Genomic DNA, 12,789 nt, shown 5'->3' with positions numbered 1-12,789 from the left:
GGCAGCTGCTGTTTTATGCTGGTTTTTTTCCCCCCTGTATTTCACTGCACTTCTTCCACAAATAGGCTAAGCTAAAGTAATTGCGCATTGTATTACTCAATTAATTAGATTATTAATAGCTAGGGTAATTATGCATGTTGATTATGTTATCTTACGTTATATTCAACTCTTATCCCTTTATCTCAACCCTGAGTTGTGTGAATCACTCTTCCCCTCACTTTTGTGTTGGGGGAGCACGCAGGTCAGCCCTTGGGCTAAACCACTACACTCTCCTAGCACAACTTTGAGATGTTTCCTCTTGTCCTGTCACTTGTTACTTGGGAAAAGAAACCAACATCCACCTCACTACAACCTCCTTTCAGGTAGTTGTAGGGAGTGATAAGGTTTCCCTTCATCCTGCATTTCTCTGTTCTTTGAGGGAACTCCAGTTCCCTCAGCTGCTCCTTGTAAGACTTGTGCTCTAGACCCTTCGCTAGCTTCATTGTCCTTTGGGCACTTTCCAGCACATCAATCTCTTTCTTGTAGTGAGGGGCCCAAAACTGGACACAGTATTTATGGTAGAAGTTCACCAGCGCTGAGTACAGGGGCACAATCACTTCCCTACTCCTAATCTACACCTAATTACTACCCTAATGGCCATGCTATTTCTAATACAACCCAGAATGCTCTTGGCTTTCTTGGCCACCTGAGCACACTCATGGCTCATATTCAGCCAGCTGTCATCAACACTTTCAGGTCTTTCTCTGCCAGGTATCTTTTCAGCCACTCTTCCCCAGGATTATAACATTGCATGGGGTTGTTTTAACTCAAGTGCGGCACATGGTATTTGGCCTTGTTGAACCTCGTACCATTGGCCTTGGCCCATCTGTTCAGCCTATCCAGATACCTCCATAGCTCCTACTCTCAAGCACATCAACACTCCCATCCAGCTTAGCATCATCTGCAAGTTCACTCGATCCCTTCATACAGATCATTGATAGATATTAAACGATACTGGCCCAAGTACTGAGCCCACCTGTGACTGTCCACCACCTGGAATTAATTCCACTGGCCACCACTCTTTGAGTTCAGCCACCCAAACATATTTTTACCCTATTTTTAACACTTTAATATCTAAGGTATCAGAGAATACAGAGAATGTGAAAGTTACAGTTATGTACTTAGTCTGAAATCTACAGAAACAGGAGTAAAACTGGGTACAAATATTTCTAAACCAATGGAATCACTGACATACAAACTAATTTGAGCAGACACAGGCATGTTTCCTAAAGCTGCACAGAAAGGAAAAGAACTGTCTTTTATATTTATAAATTTGTTGTGTTTTTATGTAGAACAGTTACTTTTAAAACCTATTTCTTATGGAAAATAATTGGTTTTATGGTTGCCTTCTCTAATCTCTACATTTTTCCTTGATCTGGAGGTTTTCATAAGGGAAAGAACCTCAAATAAGATGAAAGACAAAAAGTGAAACTGAATTCAAAGGTTGAAAAATTATGTATATTCCTTATCCTCTGTCTTCTTCAGGAAGACTCACAACCTCCACTCTTCAGAAAGCAAGTTACTTTCAGGTTTTTGTACCTCCAGCTTTGATCGCTGACAAAGCCTTGATAACATCACATATGGGAAGCAAAGTAAAAGCAAGGAAATTTTGTCTCTTCACTGCATGCTATAATATTCTTATCAGACAGCCAACATGCTATTTAACCACTTATGATTACACCTGCCTCTTTCTTCTAAACAGAACTAGAGTGTTCATTCTGGACAAAGCACAGTAGCATTTTCCAGTGATCTTTTTGCACAAGATTAATCAAAATGTACTTGTATTTCTAGAATATTGTTATACAATCAACTCTTTTCTGTTTATTGACCTAAATATATGGATGCATTTTTAATCTGCCTTTCGACTCTTCCTGTCACATCACAACTTTATCATCAGATTTTCTAGCATACAGTAGCAGTCTTGATGGCATTCTACAAAATGTATTACCACAAAAAAATTTCCAAGGATTGTAGTGCCTACTAGATGCCAGGAGACTGATTTTGCTGCCTTGGCGTTTCCTTCCATTAGAAATTTACTTTCAGTAAGTGATTCTGGCCAAGCTCTTTGATGTTTCATTGAGCTGGTATTCCTGGCTCTCTAATGCTTCCCAAGTCTATGATCTCAAACTAAAAGCATCCTAGAAAGTCACTGCATTCCTTTGTCTACTCTGGAGACATACTCTGTTTATAATCCTTTTTCACAAATAGCATCAAAATAGTCCTTTTGAAGTATTTCTGGTGTCTCTTTTCTTGTTACCTAACAATTCAGATGATTTTGCTAACACAAAACTTTTACTGGACAGATTTAGGGAAGTCATTTTCATATATTTGATTGCCCTTACTGCCCCTTCCATTTCAGTTTACCACTGTAGATTAGGACACAGGCTATCTTCACCTCTTGAATGGAAGCTAAGAAATAATGCAGCATGCTATCTGACATACTCTGCAGCTGCTACAAGCGGAGTACTCTATCTCTGCCTTGTCAGGTTGGTGCTGAATTCTGCCCCAAAGCTGATTATTAAAAAAGTAATCTGAGTGTAATCAGCATGAAAATATGGTATTGTTGATATCTACCTAGGCAGAAACAGTAAGTGTTCAGAGTCTTAAGTACAGCAAATAAATTAGAAGAGTGTTACTCTTCTCTTTACCTGTAATCTGCTTTAACACTTTTTGCCCCTTATCATTAAACCCATACTAAGTAACTGAAGTCTGCAGGGTAACACCTCCTTTTTTACAACCAAATGCTGTGCAATTCCAAGTTGTTTGTATTTTAAGATATAATTGTCAAGGACACAAAAAACTTAAGCATGTTACATTAGTTGCCTCCTATGTGCCTGCATCAGACATATGAACAATCCACTCAGATCTGAGGGGAAGCCATGAGAATTTTTCAAGTTTTTAATAAAAATCCTTGGCAACCTATCAGTGTAGGAAGAGTAACATGCAAGCTTATTGAAAAAGGAAAGGATATTTCCTCAGAAAGCACTTATTTTTTGCCTTAGTCATGGAGGAAATGTCATTGTCTTCACTTTTCCCTGGCAAACTTAGTAGACTACATTAAAAAAAAAAATTGACATGTTTTGTCAGTAGTGGCTGGAATACCTGGAAACCATTTACAGTGCAGGATGTTTTGCAGAATAGAATAGAACAGAATCAACCAGGTTGGAAGAGATCATCCAGTCCAACCTATCACCCAGCCCTATCCAATCAACTAGATCACGGCACTAAGTGCCTCATCTAGGCTTTTCTAAAACCATATCACTGTACCACAAAAGAAGGAAAATTACTGGGCAAAAAGGAAGCATAGTTATGCTTTTCTTGGTCAAAATAATACTTAAATAAAACCAGAAGTAAGTATGGTTTATTTAAAGTATATCATAAAAGTATTGTAGTTTCAATCCATATTTACCTGATCTTTGCTAATTTTTGTACACTAATTAACATTTAAAAAAAAAATCTGGACTTCTAGACTAGGATTTCTAAGTGCATTTGTATAACACTAAAGGCATATATACTACCTCAATACTTCTTTTGGCCTTTGACCATGACTATAGTTTTATTATTAAATATTATTCAGTAAAACTACTTTTATAGTATTTTGGGGTTTGTGATGGGCACAAGAATAAACCAACTCAATGCTCATATTTCTAGCAGTTTCCAATCTCATGCACTAAAAATGCCCAATCATTCTTTCATGTTTCTTTAAAAAACATCCCATCAGAGTACTTCACTGATTCTTGCTGAAGTCAAATTACCTGTTTACTTTCTGCATAAACACAGCTAAATGTCCTGCTGATAGCAGCAGACACACAGCCGTGAGATAAAATTCTGTTTGTTTGCTTTTTAGAAGTTTCTGAGTGTAACATAGTATTCCCACAGCCTTCTTTTGCCTGCTGAGTATGAGACTGAATAGAGAGTACTATGACTTAACAAATGCTTTTATTATCCAGGGTTTCAGTGCCATTAAGGGCTTGTCTAAATACTACAGAGCTGTAATGGAGCCATTCAAATTCTCTTTACACTCACTAGCTTGGGTACCGGCAACAGTCTAGCCATGGAACTCAGACAACATATACAGCTTCTTGACTAAAATTAGCTTATATGTCCCATAACTCCAATACTTAAAAGAAATAATAAACCTGTTGTAACACAATATACAGTAACATAATGTAGTGATGCAGTTTCAGCTACTGTATTCCAAATTTCCTTTTAGCAACAAGTGCTTTTATGGACACTGTGTAATGCCTATGTATATACATTACATTATGCTCTATATGTGCTATACATGCATCTATGTAATGCATCAACCATTGGGTTAAGCATTATTAGTAAGGTGCTGTGATTTTGTATCTCCACACGAGTGTACATAAACTGACCAGTACTAAAGGGCCTCACTGTAATCAAAATGTTAAATAGAAACAAATACTCTCTACGCATGTGGCTGTACACATTTATAAATGATTAGGTCAGGAATCAATTGATAAAATAAAGAGCTATCAAATACTCTTTCCTCTTGTGTTCATGTCCTCCCTTCCTCTCATCTGTCTTCTCTCTAGCTAAGTTACCCATTTTTTTGACAACTCTTTTCCTAAGACTTTGTTTCATTCTCTACCATCACCACCCTTTGCTCTTGAAGTGGCTCCTCAGAAATCCAAGAAGCCATTCTGACTGATAACGTGCTAAACTGCAGGAGCAAATTAATTCCAGTTACACTCATGCCATACCACTGATGTCAGTGGGGCTACACAGTAGCAGGCAAAGGATGGGAAGGGAGCCTAAGGGCTAAGTATTTCAAGGAAGGAATTCCTGACTTGTGACCTTAAAGCACAGAAGCCTTCATAAATTATTTCTGAGTAGCCACCTTCTTTTTCCAAAGCAAGAGGAAGGGAAGAGTGGAACAAGTCCTTCCTTTCCCTTCCTCCCTTCTTTAAGCAACATGCAAAACTAAGGTAAAAATTTGAAATTGCTCTTTGCTCATGTACTTCTCAGTATAGATGAGGCAAAATGGTGGCTAATTGATAGAATTCAATTTCAACATCAGAATGAAACCCTCCCACGTCCAGTTACAAATCAATACCCATTATACAACTCATTCTGCCAGGATAATTAGTTCTGGAAATGTCACACTTGCACATACACTTCCCAGCTTAGGCACGTCAAGGCAGGTCTGTGTGATCCAGGATAGCACTGATACTCCACATAGGTTTGAATCACAGTGTTAACTTCATGTATAGGAAATTCATCTTTTTGCAGTAACACTGAAGAACATTCATGATCGTGGCATAATTCGAGGCAATAAACTGCCTGTAAATTATTTCAGGAAGCAAAAGAAAGAGGCATACTTAAGAAGCAAAATATTTTGTATTCTCTCCTTTCACCTGAGGATGTTACAGCACTAGTTGTGGAGGATATAAATCATTAACTTGTTACAGCTTGGCCCTTCCTTGTTACAGTTGGCCCTTCCAACTGTGCAGAAGCAGATCAAAATGGGGCAAAGCAACAGCAGCCTTGACTGTCACAGTGAATGGCTGCTGCAGGACTGCCCTAGAACACACGTCTATTTATAGAGCATCAAATACCATTGGTGGCACTTAATCATAGTATTTAGCTTACTAATCATAGTATTTAGCTTACTACTACATATACTCCTCTTAAATGGTTTCAGGTAGTATTATCCACCTCCATTGGGAGTTCACTATTACGCACCAGTTCCCCTAAAACAATTTCCAGCTAAGGATTATTTTATTGTGTCCCACACTTCTGGAAATTGGAAAGTCAAATTCCCTCTTTTAGCAGTCTCTATCTGGGTCCAGCAGAGACTTTTACCTGCTGACAGGGAGATAACTCATTTCCCTTGACAGGACAGCCTACTCCAGCAGATCTCACAGGCTAGAATTAGTATAAACACCAAGTCAGACAAAATGTGGTTTGCCTAACCAGAACTTAAGGCCAGTTACACAGAAACTTGAGCTCCCTCAGAACAAGTAATCTGAGTCTGCACAGGCTTAACACCTCAGAAGAAACGGGTACTTTGCAAACCACAGCTTCTTGATAATATCTGTCCCTTGCCAGGCTTTTCACACTGTGTAGATGTTGACTGTTTCTCCTTCCTGCACAGCTGTAGAGGATTTCCTGCTTTCAGAACTGACAGCTTTGGGAAGTATCATGACAAAGCATGGAAGTTGTCACCATGGTTTACCAATACTTTTCTAGATAGCATGGAATCCATACTTTCATTACGTGAAATAATGGTATGGAATAAATCAAACTTCCAGTACAACAAAAGCACACATGCATAGAAGCAAGCTATTTCCATAGTCAACAAATCTACCTCTGCACTCTCAGCAAGCTACACAAATTTCCTACTGTTTATGAAACTTGTGAAGAGACCAGAAGATCTCTCACATTTGCTAGATTTGCCAGTTAATACTTCAGTCCACAAACAATACCAGCCCCTGTACCAGCCTGGCTCCCATTCCCACTCCTCTCCACAGGATTTAAGCTTCTGTAATTCTCTATAAAACAGAGATATTTTACAAGCCAACATGCCTTGCTCTTGAAAGGAAAGATGAGACAATGAAAATGCTGATATAATTTTTATTTTTAGCTTTCATGCAACTCTTTCATTTTTATAAGCTCTTTTATAAGGATGTAAAGGCTTGTTTTAGTACACCTCTGTCAGTAGGAAACGTTCTTCCCAGAATTACTGCCCACTTAACTAAAATAATTTCTAGTAACACACAAATAACAAGTAGGAACAAACTTGTAACAGCAACTGTACTGAAATTAAAGTCAAACTCCCACAGGAAAAAAAAAGCAGTGGCTGTAGCCATTACACATTTCACAGCAAGCGACGTGATGGAATTGAATGTTGTCATGGTTGAAAGCTTCAGGGATCTCATACATTTCATTGAGTCTGTATACAAAATGCTAAGTCTCACCATGTTCCCTCACAGCAAGATTCCCAGTCCACACAATGCTCATCATGCCAAGCCTCTGCAGTGCTCAAGACGGTGAGCCAGACAGAGCTGCAGCAAGAGAAAACATAGCAGCATCTTAAATAAACACTTTTCAAGCCAGTAAGCTGTGGCCATAGAAGCAGGTTTAAATACTTGCTACATGCAGATGAAAAAGGCATGTATAAAGCAGTCATATAGAAAGCATTGTCAAAAAATTATTTTGACAAGAAATTATTGGAATACTGCTAGCTTTACCAATCTGAGAGAAAATGCTCATGTCTTTTGGACAAAAGAAATTAAAGAGGTGCAGTATGTCTCACTCTCATCTGAGATTTACCTACAGGAAAGAAAAGAATATGATCTGCATTCTCTATGTTTCCATCCCTACTGGATGTGGGGGTCACCAGGAAACCCAGAGGGGTGTAGAAAGGACCTCCTCCCAGACACCATCCTCCCACCATCACTCCACCCCCTGAAAGTGTCCACTTTCAGTAGATGAGAATGCAGATTCTAAGAATAACCACGAGGGAGGGGAAGAGCAGAGCTATGCAAAGGTATGTGGGACGTTTTCTATGGGACAAGACAGACTGCCCTGGACTGCAATGCTGAATCCCTCTCTTAGGAATTTGTCCTCCATCTGGTCATAACTTTCAAACTGGAGAATCTGATGACTGTATCACTGCATCATTTTTTAAGCACAAGATTAGTGTTTAATATTTCTGGTACTTAATGTATTGATTTGTAACTACCCACACTTCCTAAATAAACAGCTCTCAAACAAATGGAACACAGGAGAAAAAGCAGATATTCTTGAGAAACCTGAACCATGGCTTTTTTGAAGCCCAGAATGCTGATAGTGCTATATTTAGTGTCTTATTTGCTGGGAAAGAACAAACCACTAAAAGATTTCTTCTATCTTTGATTGAATAGTACATCAGAACAAGAGTATTTTACAGATGACATTAAAGTAGCCAGAAAGTTATATCCTTTTTATTTACTGTCCATTTGAAGGATCAGCTGCTTGCTTTTATTGCTAGAAAATGTTGCTGAAAAGCTTTTCCTAACCTGGAAACAGATTATAATGAACACTAGTTGTAATAACTAGTCCATCTGATTATTATGGAAGATGATAAGAATTTTTGTGTGCTTAAAAAAATGAATCTGTTTTTTCTTGGTATTTTGGAGGGGGAAAAGTAGCCCCAAGCCATGTAATGTACTTGGAATTTGACAATTTTACAGTGTAGAACTGTTACATAGACTGATCAGAAAAATGAAAAAGACTGAAACCAAAATGTAAAGGTTTGAATCAGATCTGTGAAGTGCTACCAAAACAAAAATTAAATAGGAAAACACAATTCTGTTCCTTTAAGATATAAAAAATAAACTAGAATAATGCCCTCATCTAGATCCTGATACTGCACTCAACTCTACAGTCACACGAGTCTGACTGTGGGGAGTTCATTGCTGAATTGAGGCACTGAAGTGTAAAATAGAGACATAAGGCAAGACAAACATTAATGCAAATCCAAAGTGAAGAGAACACAAAGTTCAAACAGCAGAAAGGACAGAATATTATTTGCAATACCTATAGATTACAGCACTTTTCTTTCTTCTGCTTATTCACTGCTCATTTTTATCTTTTTCCACATCCCCCTCTTTGGTTATGCATAGCTAGCACTAATGAGGTTTGTCACTATTCCAGCAACAAATATCTCTGAAGGTACTTGTGTGTGGTGTTTGAATGAGCAAGCAGGTAAGTTAACAAGGGAGTAAATGGAAGACCAGGTTAGTAACCATAGCAGCCAACAGCATTCCATCCCAGGAAAAGCTTTTTCTGGTGGATGCGAGCTTCCTTTTAATGAGTTTAATAACCTGCTTCACAAGTGTTCTAAATGGTCCACCTGACAGGACCTTCTAATGTTTTGTGTCACCAGAAAGACCTTCCTGAATGCTGTGCCTTTCCTGATGAAAAGGATTACTTTGCAGCAGCCAGGGACTGGGATTTCTTGCAAAGATGTATTATGCTAGTGGCCAAAATTTCCCTGTGATTCATTAAGTTACATACACAGAGGTAATGCAGATGAACAAATCCTTGTTGTAATTGCAGGGAAATGTCTGATATGACAGATTAGGACACATTATTTTAACTGATGTGCATTTTTTTTTATCATGTCAGATACTTGAAAATCAAACTCTGTTCTTTCAGAGGATTTTGTTAAGAAACTAGATAACTGGCTCACTAGAGAGGTCCCCAGAGACTGGAAGCTGGCCAATGTGATGCCCATCCACAAGAGAGGCTGGAAGGAGGAACTGGGAAATTATAGACCTGTCAGCCTGACCTCAGGGCCAGGCAAGGTGATGGAACAGGTCATCCTGAGTGCCATCGCAAAGCACCTACGGGATGGCCAAGGGGTCAGGCCCAGCCAGCATGGGCTTAGGAAGGGCAGATCCTGCCTGAGCAACCTGACCTCCTTTTATGATCAGGTTACCTGCCTGGTGAATGTGGGGAAGGCTGTGGATGTAGTCTGCCTGGACTTCAGCAAAGCCTTTGACACTGACTGACAGAACAAGCTCCTGGCCAAGCTGGCAGCTTGTGGCTTGGACAGATTCACTCTAACATCGCTCAACAATCGGCTGGAGGGCCAGACCCAGAGAGTGGTGGTGAATGGTGCCACATCCAGTTGGCAGCTGTCACTAGTGAGGTCCCCCAGGGACCTGTGCTGGTCCCAGTCCTGTTCAATACCTTTGTTGAGAATCTGGGCCAGGAGATCGAGTCTATCATCAGTAAGTTTGCAGACGACACCAGCTAGGAACAGGTAGGTGTTGACCTGTTGGAGGGTAGGAGAGCCCTGCAGAGGGACCTGGACAGGCTGGATGGGTGGGCAGAGGCCAATGGGATGAGATTTAACAAGGCCAAGTGCAAGGTTCTACACTTTGGCCACAACAACCCCAAGCAGCACTACAGGCTGGGGACAGAGTGTCTGCAGAGCAGCCAGGAAGAAAGGGACCTGGGGGTACTGGTAGATAGCAGGCTGAAGATGAGCCAGCAGTGTGCCCAGGTGGCCAAGAGAGCCAATGGCATCCTGGCCTGGGTCAGGAACAGTGTGGCCAGTAGGACAAGGGAGGTTATTCTTCCCCTGTACTTAACACTGGTCAGGCCACACCTTGAGTACTGTGTCCAGTTCTGAGCCCCTTAATTTAAGAGAGATGTTGAGGTGCTGGAATATGTCCAGAGAAGAGCAATGAAGCTGGTGAGAGGCTGAGAGAGCTGGGGTTGTTTAGCTTGGAAAAGAGGCTCAGGGGTGACCTCACTGCTCTCTACAACTACCTGAAGGGAGACTGTAGCCAGGTGGGAGGCAGTCTCTTCTCCCAGGCAACCAGCAACAGAACAAGGGGACACTCGAGTTGTGCTGGGAGTGGTATATGCTGGATTTTAGGAGGAAGTTCTTCCCAGAGAGAGTGATTTGGCATTGGAATGGGCTGCCCAGGCAGGTGGTGGAGTCATCGTCCCTGGAAGTGTTCAAGAAAAGTCTGGATGAGGCACTTAGTACCATGGTCTGGTTGACTGGATAGGGCTGGGTGCTAGGTTGGACTGGATGTTCTTGGAGGTCTCTTCCAACCTGGTTGACTCTATGATTCTATTCGATGAAAGGTGACCTTTGTCAGCAAGGAAGTAGGAATTACATTTTGTCATAATGACAGTGCATTTAGCTTTTGAGTATAACAGAAATCATGCGTTATTGCCAGAGGTTAGAAACAGAGAGGTCAAAGCATCAGAAATATGTCTCATTTTCACATGTAATTTCTGGAGAAAATAGAACTAGACTAAGAAATGTCAAGCAAGAGTGATCTTCAATCCTCAGTGCTTAATCCTCTGTCGTTTGGGGCACTCTGCATCTAATGTGATCATCATCACAGCAGTTTAATGCTGGCCATTTTACTTCAGCTTCATGCTTTGGCTTCACTTTCTAATTGTTAACTCTCCTGGGTAGGTAAATCTGCAGAGTAAATCTACAATAACCATAAATGACATTATTTTTCAAATGAAGTACATCTATCACAAACACCAGGCAGTGAATGTTTTTGACATAAAGAAAAAGACTTCAAAATTAGTGTTGGCATCTCTTTTCACAAACAATAATCAGAAGGATCTGAGAAACTACTATTTGCAATAGATAAAAGCACAGACATCTGTTCCACTGAAGGAATAATTTCCCTTGTTAACACAAATTAAACAGTTTAGCTACATGGTATAGATGGAAGAAAGAGAAGTTGCTCTTTTGATTAGCTTTTCAGTAATGTAATAGAGGGAGGGATGCAATTAAGGAGTTTTATATTAGTAGGGGGAAAGCTAAGAACACTGCAGGATAAGCTATTTCACTCAAAGCATACACTAGTTTCTCAAGCAGATGAGATGTATATAATTAATAGCTTTTCAGTCTCTGTCACTCCCTTCTCCTTGTACTATTTTCCTATGTCCCCAAGTCAACTGTTACCACTTAAAAGAGTTTTTTCAAGAAGTATTCAGTCACTTTGGCCAAACTACTATAAGTAAGTAGCTCTAAGTTATAGGAAGCAGGAATCTAAACGGATGTGAAACACCTTAAAATTTATAGCTCTAATGACTCGGATGTCTACCGTATTATCAATGTAGACTACAACAGCACTGTGGAACTTTATTGAACTCAGCTTTAAATCTCACCTTTCCACCTTCCAAAGCTGAGGTGAACTAAGCTACAGAGTAGCACTGCCTCAAGGAAGAAAACGTAGAATGAAGTGAGCTTCAGCCTGTGGACCAGTCTCTCAGCATGTTGAATGCAATTATAAAACAAGGTAACTCAATAAGGATTGCAAAGAAGCAAAACCCACAGCTGTACGTAAATCTTTTGCACATTATGTATTCACCTTGATGTTTAATGTTAAACAAGGAGCAGGATGTTTCAAACAGAGCTGTACTGACATGGTAGGTAAATGAGAAGGGATGTGATACTTTGTAAGAAGTAGCATTTGGTAATTTGGGCAGGTACAAGTACCGAATCAGAAGGAATCATTCAGTAAGCATGGGAAAGAGAAATGGAGAGAAATAGAACAGGAGGTCTAATCTAGAGTCTGAAAAGGAGCAATGAATTTAGAAATGACAGCATACAGGTGATTTAAAGACAAAGACAATTAGTTCAATAAATTGCTTAAAAGTGAAACACTGCATAATAGGCAGAACATATCAGTGACTGATATGATCAAGGTTCCTCTCAGTTCTCACAAACTGACCTTTAGCAAAGGCTAGTGGGAATAAAAGACTTAGGCACCCTAAGCCTGACTTCAACAGATTTGAGGTACCTAAGTCTAAAAGTATGACCTAAACATCCTGCTCAGTTGCATACTGACCCTAGAGAAGCTTGCCACCTCAAAAAAGGTATCCATATTTGCTGTTCAGACCTCTGCACAAATGCTGCTCAGTCAGCAAGGGTATACTGTGGTAACTTTCAGTGGTCTACTGGTGCTCTTTCATGGGTCTTTTTTGGGTGGAAACAGGGGAACAAAGTACAACTAACTTAGGCTGGATTTTCACCTCATTATCTGCATGGAATCTTGCTGTGCTCCTTTTCTTTTTCTTGGCAGCATAGTACCACAAGTTCAATGGCAAGGGCAGAAAAATGGCTCAGTTTAGCTTGAGCAGTAGCCTAGAAATAGCGAGTATGTGTCTGAGTGTGTGTGTCACTTTCCCCTGCCCTTGACTGAGCAAGTCAGTGAGAGTTGTGGTCCCCTTTTCACTTTGGAGAATACAGACAGC

Source organism: Pogoniulus pusillus, chromosome 5 (assembly GCF_015220805.1).
Source record: "Pogoniulus pusillus isolate bPogPus1 chromosome 5, bPogPus1.pri, whole genome shotgun sequence".
In the NCBI taxonomy this organism is placed as follows: domain Eukaryota; kingdom Metazoa; phylum Chordata; class Aves; order Piciformes; family Lybiidae; genus Pogoniulus; species Pogoniulus pusillus.
Note: the sequence above shows the minus strand (reverse complement) of the source record.